The sequence below is a fragment of the Pinus tabuliformis genome, chromosome Q (genome assembly GCF_031772625.1).
Source record: "Pinus tabuliformis cultivar Carrire ecotype Pingquan chromosome Q, CPIR1, whole genome shotgun sequence".
NCBI lineage: Eukaryota > Viridiplantae > Streptophyta > Pinopsida > Pinales > Pinaceae > Pinus > Pinus tabuliformis.
In genome coordinates, this window is record NC_142296.1 from 564,403,054 (window position 1) to 564,415,086 (window position 12,033).

Consider the following 12,033-nt stretch of genomic DNA (forward strand, 5'->3'; position numbering starts at 1 on the left):
CCACTTGGTAAAGGAGGTCGAGAGGGGTGCCCACCACCCCATCAACTCCCAAGGTAATTATTGGGGGGAGGGTAGGGCACATGGTCACCCCCCCTTGCATGAAGCGTGTAAAGCCCTATTTCTCTTGGCGATATGATGGGATTCACACGAACACCATTGTTTCAATACGTATCAAGAGAAGGGTGGGCGTTTATGCCTTGATCGTGCCTCACCCCCACCACAGGCGGGATTTTATTTCTATTTATTATGGATGGTCATGTTGGGATGCTATGCTAGTCACTTAGTTTAATGGGGTGAGTTTGAGTTGCTTTCAAAGCTGGAGTTGCATGTTGAAGATGTTGTCACGGTTAAGGATGATAGTGATCGGACTAGAGGTGGAGGTGGCGACATTGCTTCACAGACTAACGCGATCCATGTTAAATGGGTTGGAACAATGGGTAGTTGGAGATATTGTATAGAGGCTATTTCTGCCCTCTAGTTCCCAGTTTCAAAATAGGAGGTGTTGGTTGGCCTTGGCATTCCCGGGCTATTGTTTTTGGGTAATATCCTATCTCTGGTTCACTGCATTGTTTTTCTTGCTTTATGTTTGGTGTTGGCATTGTGTGGATGTTCTTCTTGTGTTTATCCTAGCAAATTTTGGTGTTTTGATCCTAGCGATATTGGTTTGTTTTCTGTTGCCTTCAGTGTTGCTCTTCCCTTATGGGTTTATTGCTTTCATGAGTAGAGTTTTTTGGTTGAAGTCTATAGGTGATCTGCTGGTTGGGTTGGTTTAGCCCTGCATTCCTCTCTCGGGGCAGACTTGGACATTACTCAACTAGGTTGGGCATAGGTCCTAGGTACTGCTTCTTAGCTAGTCTTGTGTTGTCTTGGGGGGAGGGTCAGTGGTCCTAAATTTTTCTCTTCTACATGGCTTGACATTAGGGGTCCCCTGATTGGTCGACGGTATTAGGGTTGGTTGGTACTAAGATCTTGGACCTGTGTTGAATTACTTTTTTCTATGTCCTTAATGTCACGTCATCAAATGAAAAGCCATAGAGGGGCTGGTGGATGTGGCCTTGAAGGACGTTCGTGTGTCCAGATCCAAGAACAAGATGTAACCTATTCTAGCATTTAGGAGGAGATACATCAACTTGAGAATCATGATTCTCAAGCCCGTTAGACCTACATAGACTTAGAATTAATAGTGGAGGTTTACCATTGGCTTCCTAACCCTGGTCATACTAGGGGGAAAAAGGAACCCATATATGCACTCTATCATTCTCCAAGCATAGCAAAATCCCCTATTGGGACGTGTATTAAAGGAGAAACTTGAGGATAGGAATGACATAATCTCCTTCTTGATTGATATTTAGAGGACCCAGTGGCAACAACAACCATGTCTCAAAAGCATGGATGCATGCTTGGCAGTCATAGAGAGACACATCCAATGTGAGTTCAAGCCCTTCGTGCCAACTAGTACTAGTGCGAAGGACCTTGCTCGAGTGACATGTTTAGATCACTGACTTGGATGTTATGTTGTCTCATTGTCATATCGATTTTCCACGATCAGTTACTATTCCTTGCTTTTGTTGAAGTCAATGTCTTCTTATATCGGTCAACATATCTAGTTTCCCTTGTGGCAGAGTGAGTTCAGTATATTTTTTTGACAATTAATCTACCAATGACGTAACTTGATTTCTGAAGGTAATACAAATCCAACTTACAAAAAAGAAAATTATTTTAGCTTGGATATTTCCACAATTAGTAGATTGTTGTTGATGAAGACTTCTAGAGAACTTTGTGTTGTGTTCATGAGCATAACACATAGTTCTCCATAAATCTTCATCAACAGCAAGAAAATTATTATTAATTATAAAAATACTTAATATATAAGTTAAACATATATACATTTGAAAAAACATGCAACAAAAATCTTAACCATGAAGATTTACCTCCACTTTACCATTGAGATTCTTAATATCTAAATAGGCTTTGTTACAACACGATGGGCCAATACCACGCTTATCAATACCACATGCCCAAAAAACCATAACTCACTTCATATGGCACTTGTTCATATGACATTTTGTTCAATTCATCAATTTAATTAAAAGAGTAAAAACGTCATAACTACTTTGGAGATAAATCTTAACCATTGATTTCTCTATACTACTATGGATATTTTAGAATTTTTTATGGAGGTTAAATCCCTACCATTCACTTAATAATTTTTCATAATTAAATTATATTTTTGGAATTCCTATTCCAAAATAAACATTATTTACAAACTAATTAAGTAGCCTTTTTTCCCATTTTTATTACAAGACCAACTCATATTCAAGATTTGATATTTATTGTTATAATTAAAAGTGCAACCATATTAAATAGTTGATAAATGATAAACAAGAAAAACACTTAGGTTATGAAACATCTTACATTAACAAAAAAAAAACTTAAAAATTAACTAAATTATAGCTCTATTATAAATTATTATTATTATTAATTATTAAAAGAATTAATATGTGAGTTACACAGACATACATTTAAAACAACATACAACATGATTCTTAATCATGGAGATTCTTAACCAGTAAATAGATTTTGTTATAATACCACGACCAATACAATGGCTTACTAATACCACATGCCCAAAAAACCATAACTCATTCTGATATAACACATTTTTTTCCTAAGAAAATGACTCATAATTTCATTCATAATTAAACGATGAAGTTACATTTTGTATCTACACTTCAGGAGTGTATTCATGAAGAAAGCAAAAAGTTGCAAAAAAGAAAGCTTATCGGAGGGTACTAACATTTCACCCAAAAATTGAGATGCATAATTACATTTCCAATAATAGGAAGAAATACCAAAATAGAGAGAAATAAAACAACAATTTGTAAAAAGTGCGAAGACTATGTACATTCTAATAAACAAAGCACATCCATAACAATCTTATATATCATTGATAACAATTATAAAAACTGAAATTCCTAAGCTAAATGACTGATATCAAAATTGGAACCTGGGTGAAGTTGTAACCGACTCTAGATAAAAACATGTAAAGGCATGCAATGACAAGCTAAAATTATTAGAAATATCATGTCCAAAGATTAAAAAACTATCATCTATTGGAATAAAAAAGCTAATCCCCATAAAGGTGAAAGGAAGGCTCCACAAACTGATCATTGACCTGCTCCACTATGACCCAAAAATATTTTTCCAAATGAAGGCCATCCTTAGATAAGCAGTCTACATCAATGTTCTGTTGAGATTGCAACAAGATGATGGAGCTTAGTGAAAAGAGTCGCCTTCACTAAGTGGGCCCGCAAGTTATTTTTGGCACAAGTCTATTTTTAGACTATGTCTATTTTTAGACATATGGATCATGTCTATGGATTGCAGGTTGTTGTTTATGGATGATTGATCAAGTTGGGAAAAAATAGATTGACTTATATTTTTGATGAAAGTGTGAGTGATCACAGTGTGAGTGATCAAAGTCTATTTTTAGACTGGCTGTCAAAAATAGAAAAGTCAAATATTATTATCTCACAATAATATTTGGACTATAAACTTAATCTTATTCTCTTGGAGCACTTCAGTTTGAGCTACAGAGGTGGCACATGCAGCTGTCAGAAGGAAATATGCTTTTCTTATGAGTCAGTTGAGTTGTCGCATGCATGACTTCATTTAGAACTCAATCAGTTGAGTTTGGTGGAGTTGATGGAGTTGTGTTCAGTTTAGCTTTATTAAACTGGTTGTATTTAGTCTAACTGGCAAATAGACTAGAGATGAGTTGGGTGAATTAGTTATTAATTAATTCACAAGTTATTAACTCATAATACAACTAATGAATACATCAGTTAACTCAGTTGCATGTCAGTGCATGTTCAGTTCAACAGGGATAGGTGGTAGAGAATCAGATTGCTATCAGTTGTGACTATAGTTGTGCACCAGATCTTGCACAATCAAGGGATTGAGTATGCCAATGAGTTTGCTCACGTATTTGCCCACATTATAGCTTGTGCTCACGTCCAACAAAGTGTGAGTGACTATTTTGCAGGTGAAAAACGAGTTTGGTGAGCCATTCTCATCAGTTCTTGAGCAGGTATTGAGCAGTGGAGGCAGGCAAGCAGTGGAAGAGATTTGGAGATCAGATCTGAGCTGTATTGTGTGTAACAGAGGTGGAGATACTTGTGAGAAGTATTATGCTGTGTAATGTTACATGACTCAATCATTAATATACAGATAGTTGGGGTTTTTAGCGAGATGCTTTCCCCGGGATACATACTGTGTTAATGTGTGAATGCTCTTGATGTTTTATTGTTATTGGTGCTGCTATATTGATGATCAACGTAGAGGAGCTTATGTATTGTGTATGTTTTCCGCAATAGTACATGATCAGGATAATCTCCATTGAATATGTGTTAAATTATTCAAAATTTCTACATGGTATCAGAGCGAGCTAGATAATTGTAGAAAAAGTTTCTACATGGTATCAGAGCTGCTTGATTTGTAGAAGAGATTTTTACAGGATATCAAGCGAGGATTGATCATCAGATCTACTATTCAGGAAGTGTTTACATTCTATTTCTTTAGGCAGAGTCTGTAATCGGGCCAGGTAGCCTCTGGATTCATCCTTCCTTTGGAAGGTGCGATATCCGGTGAATGCCCATACAGTCAATCTCTGTACGAGAAATATTGTGTTCTCACGAATCTTAGATTCGAGGCAGTTGAGTTGGAGCTGGTGGAATTCGAATTTGCAGCAGTGTTGTTGAAATGTCTTTCAACAGATTGCGAATGTTATTCCAAAGCAAGAGCGACCTGGCGCTCAAGGATAAACTCAGTAACAATAAAGGTGAGAATGGATCTTCATCAAAGGTATCTGATGAAGAGAATTGCGCTTTGGCTGCCAAAGCAAAGAAAGGGAAGAACAAGAAAGCTTCTCATTCCGGTGCGAAAGGCAAGAAGCAGGACATGTCCAAGGTGAAGTGTTTTCACTGTCACCAGCACGGACACTATGCCACTAATTGTCCGCAGAAGAAGAAGAACAAGCAAGCTGCTGGATCTGCAGGGGGAGAGGCCTTAGCTTCTCAGTTTGAGCTTGATTTTTCATTGATCGCATGCTTGGTTTCAAGTGTGATGGGATCAGTGTGGTTCTTGGACAGTGGTGCGTATTTTCACATGACGGGAGATAGAGATTTGTTCTCTGATCTGGAGGACAAAGATCTTGGAGTGCACATCGAGATGGGCGATGATGGTAGATACAGTGCAACCGATATCGGTACCATTTCCTTTGAGAGGGAGTCTGGTAAACCCTTTGTATTGAAGGAAGTCATGCATGTTCCAGGATTGAAGAAGAATCTCATCTCAATGGCGATGTTAGAAGACAAGGGGTATGATGTTGTTTTCAGCGAGGGAAAGGCCTTCTTGCGCAGCAAGACAACTGGTGAGACCCGGAAGATAGGGGTTCGAGTGAGGAACCTTTATCAGTTGCATGTAGATGGATGCGCAACAATGGCAGGCAAGGCAGAAGGATTGGTGAGCCGGGATGATGGCGAGTTGTGGCACAGGAGATTGGGTCACCTTCACCATGGAGCCTTGAAGATACTGCAGCAGATCACTATAGGGCTTCCTAAAGGCACACTTGCGCAGTCAGATCAGTGCAAGGGGTGTACTTTGGGGAAGTTTGTGAAATCCACCTTTCACGAGAAGGATAGTTGCGCCACGACGATCCTTGAGAGAATTCACACAGACGTGTGTGGACCTTTCTCAGTTGCTTCGACAGCAAAACATAGGTATTATGTGATTTTTGTTGATGATTTCTCTCGTAAGTGCTGGATCTTCTTCATGCAGAAGAAGAGCGAGACATATTCAAAGTTCTGTGAATTCAAAGCACTGGTCGAGAAGGAGTCGGGGAAGAAGGTGAAGGCTCTTAGGAGCGATAATGGTGGTGAATACATCTCGGACGAGTTCAAGGATTTCTGCAAGACAGAAGGGATTCGTAGAGAGCTCATAGCTCCCCATAACCCACAGCAAAACGGGGTAGCTAAGCGGAAGAACAGAACGATTGTGGGTGCTACACGGGCAATGTTGCATGATCAGGGCCTACCCCTTCACTTGTGGGTGGAAGCATGCAATACAACAGTTTATGTGCAGAACCGTTGTCCTCATAGGATACTTGGCATGAGTACACCTGAGGAGACTTATTCTGGTAAGAAGCCTGATGTTTCTCATTTGAGGATTTTTGGTGCTAACGTTTACATGCATGTGACGAAGGATGCCAGAAAGAAGTTGGAGCCGACCGCAGAGGTTGGGATATTTGTGGGGTACACTGATACGCCCCACAACTATCGTGTGTATTTTCCAGACAGTGGTAAAACTGTTGTGCGATGGGATATAAAATTTCAGGAGGAGAAAGCCATGAAGTGTTCGCTTGAGAGGGAGCTACACTTGCATGCAGATGAGGAGCTATTAGTTCCTAAGGATGAGCTTCAGGATGTGGATCAGCCACAGGACGAGGTTCATGGAGTGGAAGAGACCACTCATGCAGCGCCAACCATCAGAGGGCGAAAGTGCTTGACAGAAGCTGAGCGACTGGCTCAAGATGCAGAGAAAGTTGTAGGACCACCTACAGCCCAACGCAGGCAGAGACAGTCACCTGATCGGTACACTGGATACATGGCTCTTATGAGCAAGTGTGTTGTGACTGAGCCATCCTCTTTCGAGGAAGCTGTGGAGGATCCCGCATGGGTAGACGCCATGGTGGAAGAGTATGATTCTATTGTCAGAAACAGTGCATGGGAGATTGTTCCTAGACCGGAAGGAAAATTAGTGGTGGGTTCGAGATGGATCTACAAAGTTAAGCAGGCAGCTGACGGGAGTGTGGAGAAGTACAAGGCAAGATTTGTTGCCCGAGGCTTTTCACAGATTGAGGGGATCGATTATGAGGAGACCTTTGCACCTGTCGCAAGGTATTCTTCCATACGGACGATTCTTGCTCTCTCAGCGCAGATGGGATGGCACATTCATCAGATGGATGTGAAGACTGCGTTCCTCAACGGAGTCATTGAGGAGGAGGTGTACATTGAGCAACCCGAAGGCTTTGAAGTCTTCAGCAGCGAGTCGCATGTGTGCAGGCTCAAGAGAGCGCTGTATGGGTTGAAGCAAGCACCACGTGCTTGGTACACACGGATAGACAGCTATTTCACAGGACTTGGATTCTCCAAGAGCGAGGCGGATCCGAACCTATACCAGATTGTGGTGGAGGGTAAGTTGCTTATCATTGTACTGTATGTTGATGATTTGATTCTAACGGGTGATGAGCTGTTGATACTGTCATGCAAGAAGGATCTTGCTACAGAGTTTGAGATGAAGGATTTGGGCCTCCTTCACTATTTCCTGGGATTGGAAATATGGCAGCGCAGTGGTGGACTGTTTGTTTCTCAGGGCAAGTATGCTCGGGAGATACTGGAGAAGTTCAACATGCATGGCTGCAAGCCTGTTGATACTCCTCTTCCTGGAGGTTGGAGGAAGGAGGATGCCACTTCGGGAGAAGAAGTGGATGCCACTGTTTATCGACAGTTGGTGGGGTTGCTGATGTATTTGGTCAATACACGACTTGATATATGCTATGCAGTTAACCAGTCTTCACAAGCTATGGTTAAGCCTACCAAGCTCTTCTGGAAGGCGGGCAAGCATGTATTGCGCTACTTGAGAGGCACATCGGGATATGGTTTGTGGTACAGACAGGAGGATGAGGTGAAGCTATGTGGCTTCACGGATGCAAATTGGGCAGGGAGCCCAACAGACAGAAAGAGCACATCAAGAGGGGTCTTCAGTATTGGATCGACAACAGTTTTTTGGTACAGCAAGAAGCAGCGATCTATGTGGATGAGGATGATCCTGGTCGGGTTGTTCGGGTCCAAGCACATCAGGTACCATCATATCAGAGATTGTGTGCAGCGGAGGATCATGTTACTTTCGTACATTCCAACGGAGGATCAGGATGCTGATATTCTGACGAAGGCTCTCACCAGGAGCAAATTCGAGTACCACCGAGGCAGGATAGGGCTTGCTGATAATCCATATCTTGTCGAGAGGGAGTGTTGAGATTGCAACAAGATGATGGAGCTTAGTGAAAAGAGTCGCCTTCACTAAGTGGGCTCGCAGGCTATTTTTGGCGCAAGTCTATTTTTAGACTATGTCTATTTTTAGACATATGGATCATGTCTATGGATTGCAGGTTGCTGTTTATGGATGATTGATCAAGTTGGGAAAAAATAGATGAACTTATATTTTTGATGAAAGTGTGAGTGATCACAGTGTGAGTGATCAAAGTCTATTTTTAGACTGGCTGTCAAAAATAGAAAAGTCAAATATTATTATCTCACAATAATATTTGGACTATAAACTTAATCTTATTCTCTTGGAGCACTTCAGTTTGAGCTACAGAGGTGGCACATGCAGCTGTCAGAAGGAAATACGCTTTTCTTATGAGTCAGTTGAGTTTTTGCATGCATGACTTCAGTTAGAACTCAATCAGTTGAGTTTGGTGGAGTTGATGGAGTTGTGTTCAGTTTAGCTTTGTTAAACTGGTTGTATTTAGTCTAACTGGAAAATAGACTAGAGATGAGTTGGGTGAATTAGTTATTAATTAATTCACAAGTTATTAACTCATAATACAACTAATGAATACATCAGTTAACTCAGTTGCATGTCAGTGCATGTTCAGTTCAACAGGGATAGGTGGTAGAGAATCAGATTGCTATCAGTTGTGACTATAGTTGTGCACCAGATCTTGCACAATCAAGGGATTGAGTATGCCAATGAGTTTGCTCACGTATTTTCCCACATTATAGCTTGTGCTCACGTCCAACAAAGTGTGAGTGACTATTTTGCAGGTGAAAAACGAGTTTGGTGAGCCATTCTCATCAGTTCTTGAGCAGGTATTGAGCAGTGGAGGCAGGCAAGCAGTGGAAGAGATTTGGAGATCAGATCTGAGCTATATTGTGTGTCACAGAGGTGGAGATACTTGTGAGAAGTATTATGCTGTGTAATGTTACATGACTCAATCATTAATATACAGATAGTTGGGGTTTTTAGCGAGATGCTTTCCCCGGGATACATACTGTGTTAATGTGTGAATGCTCTTGATGTTTTATTGTTATTGATGCTGCTATATTGATGATCAACGTAGAGGAGCTTATGTATTGTGTATGTTTTCCGCAATAGTACATGATCAGGATAATCTCCATTGAATATGTGTTAAATTATTCAAAATTTCTACATGTTCATTTCCCTGTAAATGTGTGAACAAGAGAAAGAAGTAAAATAATGATTAATACAAAGAATCTCCTCAATAATAGGACTATGGTAAATGAGGAAATAATTCCATTGAGCCAATTAATGGATAACTTTGAGTCCCCAAAGATGTGTATATGTGAGCACCCCTTCTCTTTTGCGAATAGGAGCATATTTTTATAGGCAAGGAGTTATGCTCTATTGTTTGATCTCGAACCCAGTCCCATCCTAAGTTTAAAGTAGTAGGAAGAGGAGAGAAGTAAAATAAAACCACCGTTGCACTGTTGACCGTTGTCAATGGAAGCACCATCAAAGTCCTTTTCGTGGGGGAAATGGTTTAAGATAACTAACACCTCATCAATTGTGTGAGAAGGTACGGAAACCTTATCCATGATGATTGCCTTATTCCTAGCTAACTAGGAATCCCATCATATAATTAGAGGGAGGGATCTAAAAGGATGACAAATGAAATTGGAATGCCATGGACACCATGCCCCCTCTATATTAGCACCAACCCAATAAATTGAATGTCTTATAGCAGTTCCACAAAGCTTCCTGACTTTTTGAAAGAAACGACATTCCATGAAAACATGATGGGAACTTTCCTCATTGTTTGGACAAAGAGAAAACCATCTAAGTCCACACATGAACCTTCGTTGGAGGAATTCCTAGGTAGGAACCTTTTTCGTTATGAGACACCATATACAATTTTTGTTTTTGTTTTTTGTTTTTTGTTTTTTTTTTACGAGGACATTTAGCTTTTCAGACAACCTTCCACCACCATTTCTCCTCAAGGTCCAATCTATCAGCAATAAGGAGCACAATTTATGAGTGTAGATACCAGTAGGGGAGATACACCATATTAGTTCATCCAATTTTTCTGTCGGATGAATATGACTATCGATGAGAGCTTGAATATAATCTTTCCAACAGACCTTGTATTTTGCCTCAATATCCAAATTCTTTCTAGAAATCTAGCCTTGATGTTATAAAGACGAGGGGTTTGGATTGGATATATGGGCTATCTTGAAAAAACCGCGATCCCTTAGCGAGACTATGAATGGGTGAGGGGGAAACATGTGATGGAGACCACTATCATGCCAAGGGTCAAGATCAGGACGAACCTTATCGCCCCTTCTAACCCTCCAAGAAAAGCCCATTTCCAATAATATCAAAAGAATTAAGAACAACTCACCATATAATGGAAATATTTGATCATGGTTTGTCCATCCTCCAAAGCCAATCTTCAGGAGGGAATGGACTATTATATTTTTAGTTGACCATCGAAGTCCAAAGACTAGTTATAGAGATCAGATGTCAACCACAAATTGTAACCAAATCTTTTGAGAAATGAATAAATTCTTTAGTCCCTAATCTCCCAGATATTTTGGCCTGGAATTGAAGTCCCATCTATCCCATGGGCCAAGATCCCTTTTTCATTTTTCCTGGAACAAAGAAAAAAGGAGAAAAGTCTCCTAATTTTTTCCATAATACATTTTTGGATCCAAGCCAGGGAGGCCTAGTAAATCAGTATGGACTTCAACACTGACTTAATAAGAACTAGGTGACCTGCACGAGAGATCCATTTGTGACTCCATTGATTCAACTGTTTATCCACTTTAGCAACCATCTAGGCCAAAAATTCTTTACAATAACCATTGGGTTTCAACTAAAAACCTAAGTAATTTAAGCCCTGCTCCGTAGACCCGGAGATATATCGAAGAAACTAGGACATGTGACGGATATCCATCTGTGAAAAATTGTGATGTGAGATTGAGTATTTTTTAATGTTAATAGACATGATAGTGGCCCTCCCAAATAGAGACAGTAAATCCACCAACACTGATGTATCCATGAAATCACCACCACATAATATAAGGATATCATCCACAAATAAAAAATGAGTAATAGGCACGTTTCGGGAAATAAACACACTATGGAAATCCCCTCGTCTCTTTGCATCACTAAGAATTTGACTCAAACCCCCCACAACCAATAAAAAAATAAGAGGAGATAAGAGGAAGCCTGACACAAGCCTCTTTGAGCATTGAAAAAGGGGAAGGTCAAACCATTAATCAAAACATCGAGAAAAATAGATTTAATAAAAATGACCAGGTCTTGGCCCATAATTTCAAAGAGCTCTAGGAAGAATTATACACATAAACCATCTGTCCTGAGACTTTTGTCTTTCTAAAACTTATGTAGCGTCATTTTAATCTTCTCCACAAAAACCTCCTCCATTAAATCCCTACACTCATCTTCGTCAACCATTCTTGGGAAGAGCTAAGCAATTTGGATGACTTCGACAATTGGAGATACATGAGGCATTCTATATTGATCTTCAAAAAAATGTTATCCAAAATTTTCCATACCATTGAACGAAGAGATCTCAGATCCTTGATCATCTTGTAGGCTCCAAATAGTATTCATGACCTTTTTTCCCTTTGCAAAAGCTTGAAAAAACTTTGTATTCTCATCTTTAATTTTTAATTAGATTGCTCTACTTTTTAAACACCACTCCTCCTCCCTCGATTAGAAGAGGATAATCCTTCTTATTTCCAAGGATCTACGAATGGCACTTGATTCTTGAGAAGAAAATCATTCCCTATCATGGGAAGAAATAACTTCCAACTCCTTTTTGATCACTTCAATCCCTTGAGCCTCCAACATTTTCTTCTTCTTTTCCCACTCCTTAATTTTGAATTTTGTACTTGTTAGTTTAGCTTCAAACTAAGTTGAAGTCGAAGC